The 16,226-nt window shown below is 51.8% G+C and overlaps 1 protein-coding gene across 2 annotated transcripts in view; it reads left to right on the top strand.

Moving 5' to 3' along the window:
• MFSD9 (major facilitator superfamily domain containing 9) overlaps positions 1–16,226 on the top strand; it is a 44,226-nt gene that overhangs the window by 16,482 nt on the left and 11,518 nt on the right. The window lies entirely within an intron of this gene.

The following is a 16,226-nucleotide window of genomic DNA, read 5'->3' as shown; positions in this document are numbered from 1 at the left end:
GCGTGGCTAATCGAGCCGCGGCTACTTTCGATTTAATGTCCCGGCCTTTGACCGGCTTTAAAAAGTGCACCCGGTGCGAGCGGCTTCTTTCTCTCACAGACCCTCATCGCCGGTGCATCCTTTGTCTGGGGGCGACTCATCCAACCGACTCCTGCCCCCAGTGCGCTATTTTCCAAAACCGGGCCCTCCGCCGAAGAAAAGCCCGCATGGCGGATCTCTTCACCCCGGACCAACCCCCCACTTCGGCCTCGAGGTCGGCCCTGGCCTCGGCCCCGGCCTTGACCTCGGCCCCGGAAACCTCGGCATCGCCTCGAGACTCGACCCCGAAGTCCTCGGGACAACAGAAAGCCTCGGTTCCGGGTAAGTCCCCTCTTCCCTCTTCAGGTTCTGGAACAGCGAAGAAGCCAGCCTCGGGGGCAACGGCGACGCATGGCGGAAGCCCCATGCTTACAGCCCCGTCTAAGCCCTCCAAGCGTGCCTCCACCACACGGGAATACTCTGATACGAGGTCGCCCCCGGTGGAGCGCACAGAGACAGGGGACATGCCCTCGATGCTGTCCGTACCCGTCTTCCAGGACCTACTCCGAGCGATGATCACGTCGGAGCTGTCCGCGGCAATGGCCCAGTTTCAATCGGCCTCGACCTCGAATGTGCCAGACCAGCCTGAGCCTCACACCGAACAACCTCGAGGAAAGGTGCGCAATCCTCGCCGCATCCCATCCTCCTCGGACTCCTCGCCGAGACGCCCGAAACGTTCCCCCTCCGCAGACCGCAGAGGGGCAAAACGTCGGGTTAGAACTACAGAAACCTCGAACCGCCGTACCTCCAAGAGGGCACGAGGTTCACCAACTCTACGAGGCCGTTCTCCCACACCTCGTACGGGACCACTAAGGGTGGCTGAGTTATCACTCTCCAACCCGCGTATCCTCCGAACTCCCCCTCGGACGCGTTCTCCGAGGGAATCCGGATCGAGGTCACCAATCCGACATCGATCGGTACCCCTAACCCCGGCATCGTCTCCGAGGGGCTCCTCGAGACGCCGAAGATCGACAACCCCGGAACACTCTCACAGTGCTTCCCCAACCTCGGAGCATGGATCAGAGCATGAACCTCGATACTCGAGGGAAGCCTCCTTATCCTTCTCCACCCGGCGAAGGTCTCGTTCCCTGACCCCGCACGGGGCTCCGGGGACATCTCGCCCATCCTTCACTCGCTTTGTCCAAGACATGGGCCACGCATTGGACTTAGATCTCCAGTCCGACTCCAGATACTCTAAGGAGTACCTGGCGGAGCTGGATATGCCATCACTGCCCAGAGAGTCCCTCCGCTTACCACCTAACCCGGTACTCCAACAGGCCTTCTTCAGGAACCTGGAGACCCCCTACATGGTCACGGCCGTACCCTCCAAAATGGAGGCCAAGTACCGCACAGTACCTTATCCGGGATTCGAGCAACCACAGCTCTCCCACCAATCGCTGCTGGTGGAATCCTCCTTGAAAAAGGCTCACCCGTCCCGAGTCTCAGCAGCGGTACCCCCAGGCCGGGAAGGCCGAACCCTGGACAAGTTCGGCAGGAGACTATACCAAAACGCAATGATGGCCTCTAGGGTGCAAAGCTACACTTTCACCTTCACATCATACCTCAAACACCTCATTGGACTATTGAGAGCCTTTGAGACTGACCTACCGGCCTCCCGGCAGGAAACGTTCGGCCTGCTTTTAGAGTCCCTCTCCAACCTGCGCCTTCATCTATTCCACGCGGCCTACGATGGCTTCGAACTTTCCTCCAGAGAAGCAGCCTTCGCTATCGCCATGCGCCGACTAGCTTGGCTACGCCTGGTCGACATGGACCCCAACTTACAGGACCGGTTAGCAAACCTCCTCTGCGTGGGAAAGGAATTGTTCGATGACACTATCGAGGCGGCGACAAAACGCCTCTCCGAACATGAACGCTCATTTGCCTCCCTTGTCCGGCAAAAGCCCAAACCGCCAGCGCCCAGGCCATACAGGGCCCCCCCGCGCCGCTACCCACAAAAGTCCACCCCTGCTTTCTCGCGGCCCCCACCCAGACGTCCGCAAGCCCATCAAAGGGCCATGCCCAAGTCCCAACCGCCCGCGACCACCAAACCATCCCCGTCCTTTTGACGGGACACGCGGAAGGGGGCGGGCCCCCTCCGCCATAGTCCCAGACCGCCTTCCCATCGGAGGTCGACTCAAAGCCTTTTACCCTCGCTGGGAACAGCTCACGACGGACGCATGGGTCCTTGGCGTGATCTCATCAGGGTACTCTCTCAACTTTCGGACCATTCCCCCGGACAACCCCCCAAGGAATTGCCCTCCCAACAGGACTCAGCTACCTCTACTCCTCTCCGAAGCTCGAGACCTGCTTCGCCTGAGAGCAGTGGAGAAGGTTCCCCCCGACCAACGGGGGAAGGGCTTCTACTCCCGTTACTTTCTGGTACCGAAAAAAACGGGAGACCTACGCCCAATACTAGACTTGAGACGCCTCAACAAATTCCTGGTACGGGAAAAGTTTCGGATGCTCTCACTACCGACACTCTACCCCCTGATCGACGAGGGCGACTGGCTCTGCTCCCTCGATCTCAAGGAGGCGTACACACATGTCCCAGTGCACCCCGCTCACCGCAAGTTTTTGCGTTTCCAAGTAGGGGACTGGCACCTACAATACCGAGTCCTCCCCTTCGGACTAGCATCATCACCTCGGGTCTTCACCAAGTGCCTCGTGGTGGTAGCAGCAACCTTACGCGCCCAGGGCCTCCAGGTATTCCCCTACCTGGACGACTGGCTAATCAAAGCCCCGTCCAAAGAAGGGGCTATCTCAGCGACCCAACAGACTATTACCTATCTACAAAGTCTGGGGTTCGAAATAAACTTCCCAAAATCTCAACTACGCCCCTCACAATCCCTACAGTTCATCGGGGCCACGCTGGACACGGTTCGCCTCCGTTCCTTCCTCCCCCCTCCGCGCCTGGAGGCGTTAGTAAGTCTGAGCCGAAGGATCTCTCGGCTGACCTCAGTATCAGCCCGACAGATGATGATCCTCCTGGGCCACATGGCCTCCACCGTCCATGTCACACCCTTCGCCCGCCTCCATCTGAGAATCCCCCAATGGACCCTGGCGTCTCAATGGCGTCAAGACCGGGACCCGATCGACCGCTCCGTGACAGTGACTCCTTCATTGCAACGATCGCTCCGCTGGTGGGCCGACTCTTCAAATCTTTCCAAAGGTTTGCTCTTCCTCACCCCACCCCACAGCAAGGTACTCACCACGGACTCGTCGGAGTACGCTTGGGGAGCCCATCTGGACGGCCTGCGCACCCAAGGAATGTGGTCAGCACAAGACCGCCGCTGCCACATCAACGTGCTAGAACTTCGGGCCATCTACCTCGCAGCAGTAGCCTTCCAACATCTACTCCGCGACCGAGTGGTTCTCATCCGAACCGACAATCAAGTAGCGATGTACTACGTAAACAAACAAGGGGGCACAGGATCTTGGCCCCTTTGCCGGGAAGCCCTGCGCCTCTGGAAATGGGCAATCTCCAACAACACCTTCCTTCGGGCGGTGTACATACAAGGAGAACAAAACTGCCTGGCGGACAGACTCAGCCGCCTCCTCCAGCCACACGAGTGGTCACTACACTCTCAGGCCCTACGAAGAGTGTTCGAACGGTGGGGGACGCCTCAAATAGACCTGTTCGCGTCCCCTCACAATCACAAGCTGCCTCTCTTCTGCTCCCGGATATACTCCCCGGACCGGCTCGAGGCCGACGCCTTCCTCCTCGATTGGGAGGGAAGGTTCCTGTACGCGTTCCCGCCGTTCCCTCTGATACTGCGGACGCTTGTCCACCTGAAAACAGTACAAGCCACCCTGATCCTGATTGCCCCTCGCTGGCCACGCCAGCCGTGGTTTTCCCTTCTACTTCAACTCAGTGTCAGAGATCCACTGCCTCTGCCTCTGTTTCCCTCTCTACTGTCACAGGGTCAGGGTTCACTGTTACATCCCAATCTTCAATCTCTTCATCTGAATGCTTGGTTTCTCTCCCCCTGACTGCTCTCCCCGTGTCTCAATCAGTCAAGGAGATATTGGAGGCCTCTAGAAAAACCTCGACGAGAACCTGCTACTCCCAAAAGTGGACCAGATTCTCAACCTGGTGCTCCTCCCACAGCCAGGACCCGGTGTCGGTCCCCGTCCCCCTGGTCCTTGACTATCTACTTCAACTATCTCATTCCGGCCTAAAGACCAACTCCATTCGAGTACACCTCAGTGCGATTGCGGCCTTTCATCAGCCCCTGGAAGGGAAAGCCCTCTCGCTCCATCCCTTAGTCACTCGCTTCATGAAGGGCCTGCTGAACGTCCACCCCCCTCTCAAACCTCCCCCGGTGGTTTGGGACCTTAACGTGGTTCTGGCTCAACTAATGAAACCTCCATTTGAGCCCCTAGACAAATGCCATCCAAAATTCCTCACTTGGAAGGTAATTTTCCTACTTGCACTCACGTCCGCACGGCGGGTTAGTGAGCTACAAGCCCTGGTAGCGGACCCACCCTTCACGGTATTCCATCACGACAAGGTGGTACTCCGCACCCATCCAAAGTTCCTACCTAAAGTAGTGTCTGATTTCCATCTCAATCAGTCCATTGTCTTACCTGTGTTTTTTCCCAAGCCCCACTCTCACCCCGGAGAAGTGGCGCTCCACACTCTTGACTGCAAAAGAGCGTTGGCCTTTTACCTCCAACGCACTCAGCCACACCGGAAAGTCACACAACTGTTTTTGTCCTTCGACCCAAACCGGTTAGGTCACCCAGTTTCCAAACGCACCTTGTCCAACTGGTTGGCCGATTGCATCTCCTTTTGCTACGCTCAGGCTGGTCTCGCGCTGCATGGTCGAGTAACGGGACACAAAGTCCGAGCGATGGCAGCCTCCGTAGCCTTCCTCAGGTCAACACCTATTGAGGAAATCTGCAAGGCTGCCACATGGTCTTCGGTTCATACCTTCACCTCCCACTACTGTCTGGACTCCCTGTCCAGAAGCGATGGCCGGTTCGGCCAATCGGTGTTGCGAAATCTATTTGCTTAAATTGCCAACTTCCCTCCATCCCTCTGCAGTAAGCTTGGAGGTCACCCACATGTGAGAATATCATGCCTGCTTGTCCTGGGATAAAGCACAGTTACTTACCGTAACAGGTGTTATCCAGGGACAGCAGGCATATATTCTCACAACCCACCCACCTCCCCGAGGTTGGCTTCTTGGCTAGTTAAGTGAACTGGAGACCACGAGGGGATGCACCCCCTAGTGGAGCAGGAAGGCACGCATGCGTGGAGCAGCAGAGCAAACTTAAATCTTCAATCAAGTTTGCTTGAAAATGCTTCCGCATCGGGGCTCCGTAGATGACGTCACCCACATGTGAGAATATATGCCTGCTGTCCCTGGATAACACCTGTTACGGTAAGTAACTGTGCTTTACATCCATATGTGTAAACTGTAAATTAAAAACAGTCCAGAAGACAATACGTTTGATGCTTTCAATTTCTAGACCAGTGTTTTTCAACCTTTTTTGGGCAAAGGCACACTTGTTTCATGAAAAAAATCACGAGGCACACCACCATTAGAAAATGTTAAAAAATTTAACTCTCTGCCTATATTGACTATATATAAAGTAATTCTCTTGAATAGGAATCAAATAAACACAAAGAAAGTATTTTATAATTACTTTATTATGAAATAAAAATTATAAAAATTATAAAATACTTTATTCAGTGCGAAACCTGGGCCTGTTTGGCTGAACACAAAGCTGATATTCTGGCTGGAATGGAAGAAAGACACACACGTAGCTCTTCGTCAACAGCTCTCAGTCTCTCTCTGTATTTGGTTTTTATAGCATACAAAAATAGACAAATATACCCTCCATCCTTTTTATTAAACCACAATAGCAGTTTTTAGCGCAGGGAGCTGCGCTGAATGCCCAGCACTGCTCTTGACGCTCATAGGCTCCCTGCGCTAAAAACCACTATTGCGGTTTAGTAAAAGGGGACCATATTGTAAAATATAGACAGCAGATATAAATTCAGAACTGTGCATAGTAAGTGAAGGGAAGTTTTCATCTCTGGGAATTTACCCAGTTAACTATTAAGTTATTTGGGTAAATTCCTTTGAAAACTGTGGTAATACTGCCTCCACTTTGCTAAATTTAAAATAAAATCATTTTTCCTACCTTGTCTGGTGATTTCTGGTTGCACTTTCTTCTTCTGACTGTGCATCCAATCTTTCTTCCCTTCTATCAGCCTGTATGCTTTCTCTCCTCCACACCTCATTCCCTCCCCCAACTTTTTCTTCCTCTCTCCCTGACCTTTCTTTCTTTTTTTCTGTTTCTCTTCTTTCCTTCTGTTTCCCTGCCTGCCCCCTTTCTTTCTTTCTCCCAGCCTCCTGTCCAGCAGTAACTCTCTTCCCTTCCTCCCCTCCCAGCAGCATCTCTCCGTCTCCCTCTCCAGTAGCAGCTGTCCCTTTTTTTTCCTTGCCCAGCAGCTTCCCAGATTCCTTTCCCTCCTCCCCTCCCAGAAGCATCTCTCCGTCTCCTTCTCCCTCTCCAGTAGCAGCTGTCCCTTTTTTTCCTTGCCCAGCAGCTTCCCAGATTCCTTTCCCTCCTCCCCTCCCAGAAGCATCTCTCCTTCTTCTCCCTCTCCAGTAGCAGCTGTCCTTTTTTTTCCTGGCCCAGCAGCTTCCCAGATTCCTTTCCCTCCTCCCCTCCCAGATGCATCTCTCCTTCTCCTTCTCCCTCTCCAGTAGCAGCTGTCCCTTTTTTTTCCTGGCCCAGCAGCTTCCCAGATTCCTTTCCCTCCTCCCCTCCCAGAAGCATCTCTCCTTCTCCCTTTCCAGTAGCAGCTGTCCCTTTTTTCCCCTGCCCAGCAGCTTCCCAGACTGATAGTGGTTTTCTCCCCTCCCAGCAGCTCTTCTTACTTCCCAGCGCAGCGATTCACGAAGGCAGCCTCGGGTCCTTTGTTGTGTCGCGCCACCTCTGAGGAAAGAGGAAGTTGCATCATCAGAGGCAGCCGCGACTCAGCAAAAGCCCCGAGGCTGCCTTCGTGAATCGCTGCGCTGGGAAGTAAAGGAGAGCTGCAGAGAGGGGAGAAAGCCACTGTCGGAGGCTCCCCAAGATCTCTCCGGCCCAGCGCACGCTTCCGATGCTGATCTTGCAGAAGTTCAAATGAGTCAATCTTGCCGGTCCTGCGCTGTGACGAGAAACTTGTGCGCTGCGACCTAATATTTTGTGCGCCAGCGCACGCCAGCGCAGCTTAGCGGGAACACTGGTGTGGAGGCCATTAACAAATTATTGCAATGAATAGGTATTATTTTCCCTAATTTGTATAAATGAAAGAATAGGGTGAGGGGAGGGGGTATTTTATTATATGGTATATGCGTTATGAGATATTGAAAGGATGGTAGGGAAAGGGATAAAATAAATTTAATATGATGAATTGTAGAATTTCAAGTGATATATTTGAGTTAAAGGGCTCCTTTTATCAAGGCGCGCTACGGGGGTTAGCGCTTCAAGACATTTCATCACGCGCTAACCCCTGCGGCAGCCTAAAATCCTAACGCCTCGTCAATGGAGGCATTAGGTACTAGCGCGGCAGGCGGTTTAATGCGCGGTATTCCACGCGTTAAACCGCTACCGCGCCTTTGTAAAAGGACCCCAAAATGTTATTTTTTGATTTACTTGATGTAAGTTATAAAAATGAATAAAGAATTTTTTTTAAAAAAAGATTTTTTTAAAAAAAGATTTGGATCTTCTTATCTTTTTATCTTGGATTTTCAGCTCTGACAGAAATTAAATTGAATAAAAGAGAACGACTGCAGATGATGGATGATGAAGTGCATGTTTTCTTGTCAACTATTGAGCCGCATTTTGTGTTAATTTGCACTCCAAAACATGCACATCCTTTGCATTGATTAGCAATTCTATTCTATCTACCGTATTTTCACGCAAATAACACGCACCCGTATAAAACGCGCACACGTGTATAGCGCGCAGAAATCACGATGATAAGCACAAAAACTTTGGTATAACGCGCTCACGATTATACCGCGCATGCTGCCCGACTCTCCGTTCACCCCCCTGACTTCCGTGCACTGCCCCGCCTCTCCGTGCGCTGTCCCGACTCTCCGTTCACCCCCCCTGACTTCCGTGCACTGCCCCGCCTCTCCGTGCGCTGTCCCGACTCTCCGTTCACCCCCCCCTGACTTCCATGCACTGCCCTGACTTTCCGTGCGCTGTCCCGACTCTCCGTTCACCCCCCCTGACTTCCGTGCACTGCCCTGACTTTCCGTGCGCTGTCCCGACTCTCCGTTCACCCCCCTGACTTCCGTGCACTGCCCCGCCTCTCCGTGCGCTGTCCCGACTCTCCGTTCACCCCCCCTGACTTCCGTGCACTGCCCCGCCTCTCCGTGCGCTGTCCCGACTCTCCGTTCACCCCCCCCCTGACTTCCATGCACTGCCCTGACTTTCCGTGCGCTGTCCCGACTCTCCGTTCACCCCCCCTGACTTCCGTGCACTGCCCTGACTTTCCGTGCGCTGTCCCGACTCTCTGTTCACCCCCCTGACTTCCGTGCACTGCCCCGCCTCTCCGTGCGCTGTCCCGACTCTCCGTTCACCCCCCCCGACGTCCGATTCATCCCCCCCCCGGCAGGACCATTCGCACCCCCACCCCGAAGGACCGCCGACTTCCCGACAATATCGGGCCAGAAGGGAGCCCAAACCCTCCTGGCCACGGCGACCCCCTACCCCCACCCCGCACTACATTACGGGCAGGAGGGATCCCAGGCCCTCCTGCCCTCGACGCAAACCCCCCTCCCCCCCAACGACCGCCCCCCCCAAGAACCTCCGACCGCTCCCCCAGCCGACCCGCGACCCCCCCTGGCGACCCCCACGACCCCCCCACCCCCCTTCCCCGTACCTTTGGTAGTTGGGCCAGAAGGGAGCCCAAACCCTCCTGGCCACGGCGACCCCCTAACCCCACCCCGCACTACATTACGGGCAGGAGGGATCCCAGGCCCTCCTGCCCTCGACGCAAACCCCCCCCCCCCCCAACGACCGCCCCCCCCCAAGAACCTCCGACCGCTCCCCCAGCCGACCCGCGACCCCCCTGGCGACCCCCACGACCCCCCCACCCCCCTTCCCCGTACCTTTGGAAGTTGGCCGGACAGACGGGAGCCAAACCCGCCTGTCCGGCAGGCAGCCAACGAAGGAATGAGGCCGGATTGGCCCATCCGTCCTAAAGCTCCGCCTACTGGTGGGGCATAAGGCGCGTGGGCCAATCAGAATAGGCCCTGGAGCCTTAGGTCCCACCTGGGGGCGCGGCCTGAGGCACATGGGCCCAACCCGACCATGTGCCTCAGGCCGCGCCCCCAGGTGGGACCTAAGGCTCCAGGGCCTATTCTGATTGGCCCACGCGCCTTAGGCCCCACCAGTAGGCGGAGCTTTAGGATGGATGGGCCAATCCGGCCTCATTCCTTCGTTGGCTGCCTGCCGGACAGGCGGGTTTGGCTCCCGTCTGTCCGGCCAACTTCCAAAGGTACGGGGAAGGGGGGTGGGGGGGTCGTGGGGGTCGGCCAGGGGGGTCGCGGGTCGGCTGGGGGGGCGGTCGGAGGTTCTTGGGGGGGGACGGTCGTTGGGGGGGAGGGGGGTTTGCGTCGAGGGCAGGAGGGCCTGGGATCCCTCCTGCCCGTAATGTAGTGCGGGGTGGGGTTAGGGGGTCGCCGTGGCCAGGAGGGTTTGGGCTCCCTTCTGGCCCGATATTGTCGGGAAGTCGGCGGTCCTTCGGGGTGGGGGTGCGGGTGGTCCTGCCGGGGGGGGGGGGATGTATCGGACGTCGGGGAGTCGGCCGGGCAAGAGGGCTTGGGCTCCCTCTTGCTCCGATCGTGGATGCGGGTGCGGGTGGGAGCGCGTGCGAGTGGTCGTTCGGGGTGGGGGTGCGAGTGGTCCTGCCGGGGGGGGGGGGATGTATCGGACGTCGGGGAGTCGGCCGGGCAAGAGGGCTTGGGCTCCCTCTTGCTCCGATCGTGGATGCGGGTGCGGGTGGGAGCGCGTGCGAGTGGTCGTTCGGGGTGGGGGTGCGAGTGGTCCTGCTGGGGGGGTGAATCGGGCGTCGGGCGGGGTGGGAACTATGTTTGAAAACTTTCGTATACCGCGCTCACGCATATAGCGCGCGAGGGGTATGCGCGGTAGGTAAAAACGCGTATAACGCGCGCGTTATATGCGTGAAAATACGGTACTTTAGTTTCACCGTTGTTACAATTACCCAAACATAGCTTAAAGAGTTTTAAATAAATAACTTGCAATTTTATAATTTCAATTATAATGTGCCGTGAAAAACATTTGCTCCATTTACTGTGCCAGAGCTAATAAAATTTGAGAAACAGTGCTATAGAGGGTGCATGCTTAGCCCAGATCTCTTTTGGCAACCATTTATAGAATCCAGCTTTCTGACTTCAGGAGTTGACATTGTCCATGGTGTTAACCAAGACACATCTGAGAGCTGAATGCATGGTTTTTGCCACGTATCACATTAACTCTCTGTGCATCCCTCAAGCAGCTGTTCAGTTACAGTTTGTAAATCACTAGTTCAGCATGAACTTCTTTTGTTCCTGTAACTTCTTTTAGTGTACACAGAACTAGATATTGTTCCGGGTTTGAGCAGGCATTTACACTTGCAGCTGTTGACAGGCAAATTGTTGAAAAAGTTCCTAAAGATATCTGGGTCTTATGACTGAGATTTACAGGCCCATTTAGTTTTATATATTTATTTCTAAAATTTATATCCCACCTATTAATAGGCAGGCTACAAAACACATGTAACCATTCTGCTTCACATATGTACAAAAACTGAATACATAAAATATTATAGCAGATAGGGAAAGCTTCCGAGTCAGCCGCATACAGGAACTAGCAGTTGTGGCTTTGCGAAGTACAACTGGGAGGAGAGAGCTGGCCAGAGGAGGTAAACATCCGCAAGAGGCACAAATATGGGACACCGAAGGGAGGAGGACGGTTGCATTTTGACAGGAAGGGAGAAAGAAGGGGCATGTTGGCACAGGAAGGGAGAGGCAGGACCCCAGTTGTGTGCAATATGGATTCTTGTAGGATGTTTTGCCATCATCTTTTCTTGCAAGCTTCTCACCAGTTTATGCTTCTGCCACTTAGTTTCTCAACTCTCAATTGTGCGCTGCTTCAAAGGGTACAACAACCCTTCTGAATGCCACTCACAATTTTCAGCTGCTGCTTTTGAAATGCACACTGTCGGGATTCTTAGAGAATGACATGGGGACAAATTTGTCACCATCCCTGTCCCTGTGAATTATGTCTCTGTTTCTGCCCCATCCCTGCAAGCTCTATCCAAGAACTTTGTACTGAAACTGACAAACCTTCCCAGAGACAGACTTATCCCCTCCCCACATAGGCTTTTTGTTTTAAAAAGGAAGGAGGAAGCAGCAGGGATTCACAGTTGCATGCTTGCCACCTTCACAGCAAGTCCCTGCATACTACTGGAGGGGAAGGGGAGGCGAGTGAAAGTGCAGAGCTTGGAAGTTGGTTAGTTTATTCACAAGAGTTGGAGTATCTACTCTGGCTTTCTTTTTGTATATATCTTACCTCGAGTCAGAATACAGTGTTCCATGAACAGATCTTATGGATTTAGCTTTTTTTTTTCCTTCTTTTTTAATTGGAAGAGAGGTATTTATTCTGTGTCTTTAGGATCAGAACACATGGTGGAATTGTTACTTAGTTTCATGCTTCATATAATGGACTCTCTTTATATGTGTAACCCGCTGTTTCTCCTGGATGCTGGTAGGGGATATACAAAGTTATTTTTATTTGTTGAGGACAAGAGCAGGAGCCAACTTCCACAGTTGAGCTCCACAGCAACCACCGGTAAATCCAAAACTCTTAACTTCCAATGCAACGGGAGCAGAGATTCTGAACTAATGGGTAGTCGCCCCAAAACTGGGAGTTTGCTTGCAGAAGTTGCCAATCGTCATCTTGCACGACCCCAACTCTCCTCTCAGAGGGCTGTGCTGCAGCCCCTCAGTTTTCACTTATGCAGGCAAATTGAGAAGTTGTATTTTGTTCTGCTCTGATTTAATTTTTATTTTTTGGGTACTTTCTTCCCAAATTATGGGGCTTTTGTGCTGCAGAGGTTCCCAGTGTTCATAGGACAGCTCTGACTGTGAGAAGACACAAACTCTTGGCATAGAAGTCTGTTGCTAGCAGACATCTCTAACAGTACCTACCTATCCAGCCTGCTTTACCAGTTAAGAAGGCTCTGGAACTGTTCCCCTGGAAGTCAGTTCCATTTCTCCCTCCCCCTGGTTAAACAAGTGGATTGATTGAGGCTGGAGTCCAGCTGGCAACCCCCCCAAAAAGCTGGAATTTTTGCTTGCCTGAGGCAGAAAGTCTTCTCTTCATAGCTGCACTGGCAGCTTAAGTAGAAAAAGCAGTTCCTAACACAGCAGGCACTTGTGAGTATTGGCTATTGCAGCCTATGGGGAAACTCAGGGGATAAAGAAAATTGCAGTTTTGAGGGTTCCTGGGGCCAGATTGGGGGTCTCCTACCTCTAGAAACCCCTTTCCTGAATTTTTGGAGTTTCTTTTTGGCTGAATTTAGTTCCAGATCTCTATTGTGGCAGCCATCTTGGATCTCCAGATTTGTTTTAAAAAGACTCTTATCTGCCTTAATATCCCTTGAATTTCACCACAGATGGACTCCTCAGGCTCTGATACGCTGGATTCATGCAGATACCAACCGAGGCGTGTCCCATGTTCCACGTGTCATGGGGCGTGTGAGGGAGAGGTGGGGGGGCCTCATGCTCAGCCTCCTCAGATCCCTTGAGGGTCCTAGGACTACAGATGGACCACTATGGAGGGTCTAGGTCTTTTTCAGAAGCTGCAAGGCCGAATCTGCATCTGCGGTGAAACAGCGCCACAAAGAGGTCATTTTGACACTCAAGGAGGTGCACTGAGCTCACACAGGGCTCACCTGACCCTTCTGTTCAGGTCTTTACATTTCATTTTATAAATTGCTATATGATTCCTATTTGAACTATAAAAATTAGTCTGCCAGTACCTGCTCTGGCGGTAGCAAGGGAGGAGGGGGGGTCTAGAATTGCAGGGTCTGCTAAGCAGGTGTCAGGAGCGGACCCAGAAAGCCAGTGGGAAAGGGACTGGGATCTTTGGAGTTCAGACCCTATGCCTCTGCTGTCCCAGAGTGAATCTACTGTTTCTGGGGTTTCCGAAGCTCAGGCACTAGAACAGGTGATGACCCGATTGTGCACAGGCTTCTCAAGCCAGCGGGTCTGTTGGATACCATCACAGAGGCTTTGCAGGAATTGAAATTGGAACTGCCACAGTCCTCAGCTGCAAATGAGTGGTTCTAAAATAGCAGACCACATGCTTTCTCTCACATCCAGATATTACAATGCTCATAACAAGAGAACTGGGAATCTCCTGAGGGCCCTCTAATGGTAGCCAAGACTTTGACCCGGCTGTACCATATGGCAACTGACTTTCAGCAGATGTTTGTCAAACCTGTTGGATTCATTGGTGGCGCAGCTCACCAAGCGTACATTGCTCCCTAGGGAAAGGAGGAGTGGTTCTAAAGGATGGGCAGGACCACGGGTTGGATTCGGTCCTTGAAAGACAATTTGAGGCCCTGGGGATGAAAGTGGCTGTGGCAGCTTCTTACGTGGCACATGCTTGTCATACTAGACTGTACTATGCTCCTTTGTTGGAAGATGTACTATGCTCCCTTGTTGGAAGAAGATGCTTTCCCACGCTTAGTGTTGGCAAGAGTTGTCTATGTGGCAGATGCTCAATATGACATGTTCAGGGTCTTGAGCAAGGTGACTGCTTCCTATGTTTCCACCCACAGAATGAGCTAGATCAGGCAATGGGCGGGCGATTCTTCCTCTAAGGCTATTTTGAGCAGCCTTTCTTTTAGGGGCCAAATGTTTCTTGGCAAGGGTCTAGATGATCTTACGACGAATATAACATAACATTGTCCCAAGACCATGCCGGACTCTCACCCAAGGATTGCTAAGGGATCCAGGTGTGGTAATTTTTGCTGCTCTTGGTGATTTTGCCAGTTCTCCGGAGGGTTCTCTGGGCAGAGATTTGAAGGTGCCAAATGACCTTAATCCTCAGGTTCCTGCACCGCAGCTGCCTCAAAGAAGCAACAATGATACCAAGATGATAGCAGTCCCTCCACAGATCTATCAGCTTTCTGTGAGGCCTAGGCAGAGGTCTGCTGAGACCAGTGAGTCTTGGCCCTCTGCAAGTGCTATTTTTGGACTCTACAGCCAGACGACCAGAGAAAGCAGTAAAGGTCCTAGCAATTGTTTTTATTTATTTATTTATTTACTCATTTGAAAATAATAGCAAGCATTTACACTTGTTCAAGTAACACGAATGGAAAAAAAAATTACAGATAATAAAAATTACTTGAAATAATTAAAAAAAAAATGTTGCTGATTTTTTATTCTGTACACAACATATAATAATAATAGCTTTATTTATATCCCGTCATACCTATGGTAGTTATCCAGTTAGTACATCAGTTTCCTAACAACTTGATAAGGATCACAAAGGAAATGTAATTCAAATCCCATTGATGCTGTTGTGATCTTGAGGTCACATGAGAGGTAATTCTATAACAGTGCACCTATATATATATATAGGAAAAGCAGGCACCTACTTTTTTTTTATAGAATTCTAGCACAACAGGTTTGCATGTGCCTTTAATTTAGACATGAGCAGTGGTTTACTAAAAGTGAGTGGCACCCAGGGTGGGGGTGCCCTTCCCTTTCCCCTTTTTAACTTCTCCAGCGTGAGCAGCATGCCCATATCTGTGTCTGCTCACCCTTTGCACGGGTCCTGGAAGTGACGGCAGAGAGAGCAGCGATGCGGGCAGCAACCTCACACCGGGGAAGTAAAAAGAGGAACGAGGGAAGGCAAGGGGCACACACGTGGCAAGGAAAGGAGCGGGGGGGGGGGACACAGAGAGGGTCCCGCGCCCTTAGAAAGATCACGCCCGGGGCAAACACCCCCTTACTATGCCATTGCATGAGTAGTCAGGCCAGCCATAGAGCTGGTGTAGTTGCCAGTGCTTATGTCTCTATCTGTGTGTACCTATAAAATACATGCTATGTAAGATGTAAAACAAACAAATGAGCAGAAGAAACCAAGGCTTCAAACCATGTGGTTTGAAGCCTTGGTTTCTTCTGCTTGCCTGCTTGTTTTACCTATGTATGTGCAGAGATCTATATCCTATGTAAGATGTGCACATATTTACATAATTGCCAAAGTTCTGCCTAGTGTATATGCCATTGTATTAATCATTTTCATGGCATAATTAGCCTATCAATTTTAGTGCCCACTTTAGAGAATTTCTCCCTTAGCCATCTATTGCCTCGGCTGTAAATTTAAGGCTCCTTTTACAAAGCCAAGGTAGTGAGTCCTGGCATAACAAATGCGACGCAGATCATTAAATTCCTGTGAGCATTTCCATGCCAGGACTTGTTATTACTACCACAACTTTGTAAAAAGGGGCTCTTAGGTTTGCTCTTTACTCCAGAGAATTTATAATCTATTGGATCTTATTGTAACTCATCTTGAACTTCTTAGAAAATCCAGATCTAAACATTAGATCATTCTTGCTTTTTCTTCCTTGTAGTTATATTATTTTAACTTTGTTGAAACTAGAGAATGACACGGGGAAAAATATCTGTCCCCTTCACTGCAACGTCGCCAGCCCACCATCCCCTTCACTGCCCCGTCACCGCCATTCCCTTCACCATCCCGTCACCACCATCCCATTTACCGCCCCGTTACTGCCATCCCATTCACTGCCCCGTCACCGTTCCCACTGCATCCATACAAGCCTCAGTACTGCAATATTTAGTTTATTCCTTCCTTATAAATCAAAGTTCTGGCTGCTGAACTGGAGAAAGAGATGTTCAGCTGGCAGGGCTTTGTTTATAAATTTTTATCAACACAACTAATATACTACTTTATCCTGAAGCAAAAAAAAAAAAGAAAAAGAAATATAATTTTTTTTCTACCTTTGTTGTCTGGTTTCTGCTTTCCTCATCTTCTCATTTAATTTCTTCCATCCACTGTCTCTCTTCTCTCTGCGTCTTCCATTTGCTCTATTACTGTGC

This window comes from Geotrypetes seraphini, chromosome 6 (genome assembly GCF_902459505.1).
Source record: "Geotrypetes seraphini chromosome 6, aGeoSer1.1, whole genome shotgun sequence".
In the NCBI taxonomy this organism is placed as follows: domain Eukaryota; kingdom Metazoa; phylum Chordata; class Amphibia; order Gymnophiona; family Dermophiidae; genus Geotrypetes; species Geotrypetes seraphini.
The sequence above is the reverse complement of the archived record's forward strand: the minus strand, read 5'-3'. Positions and strand labels throughout refer to the sequence as shown.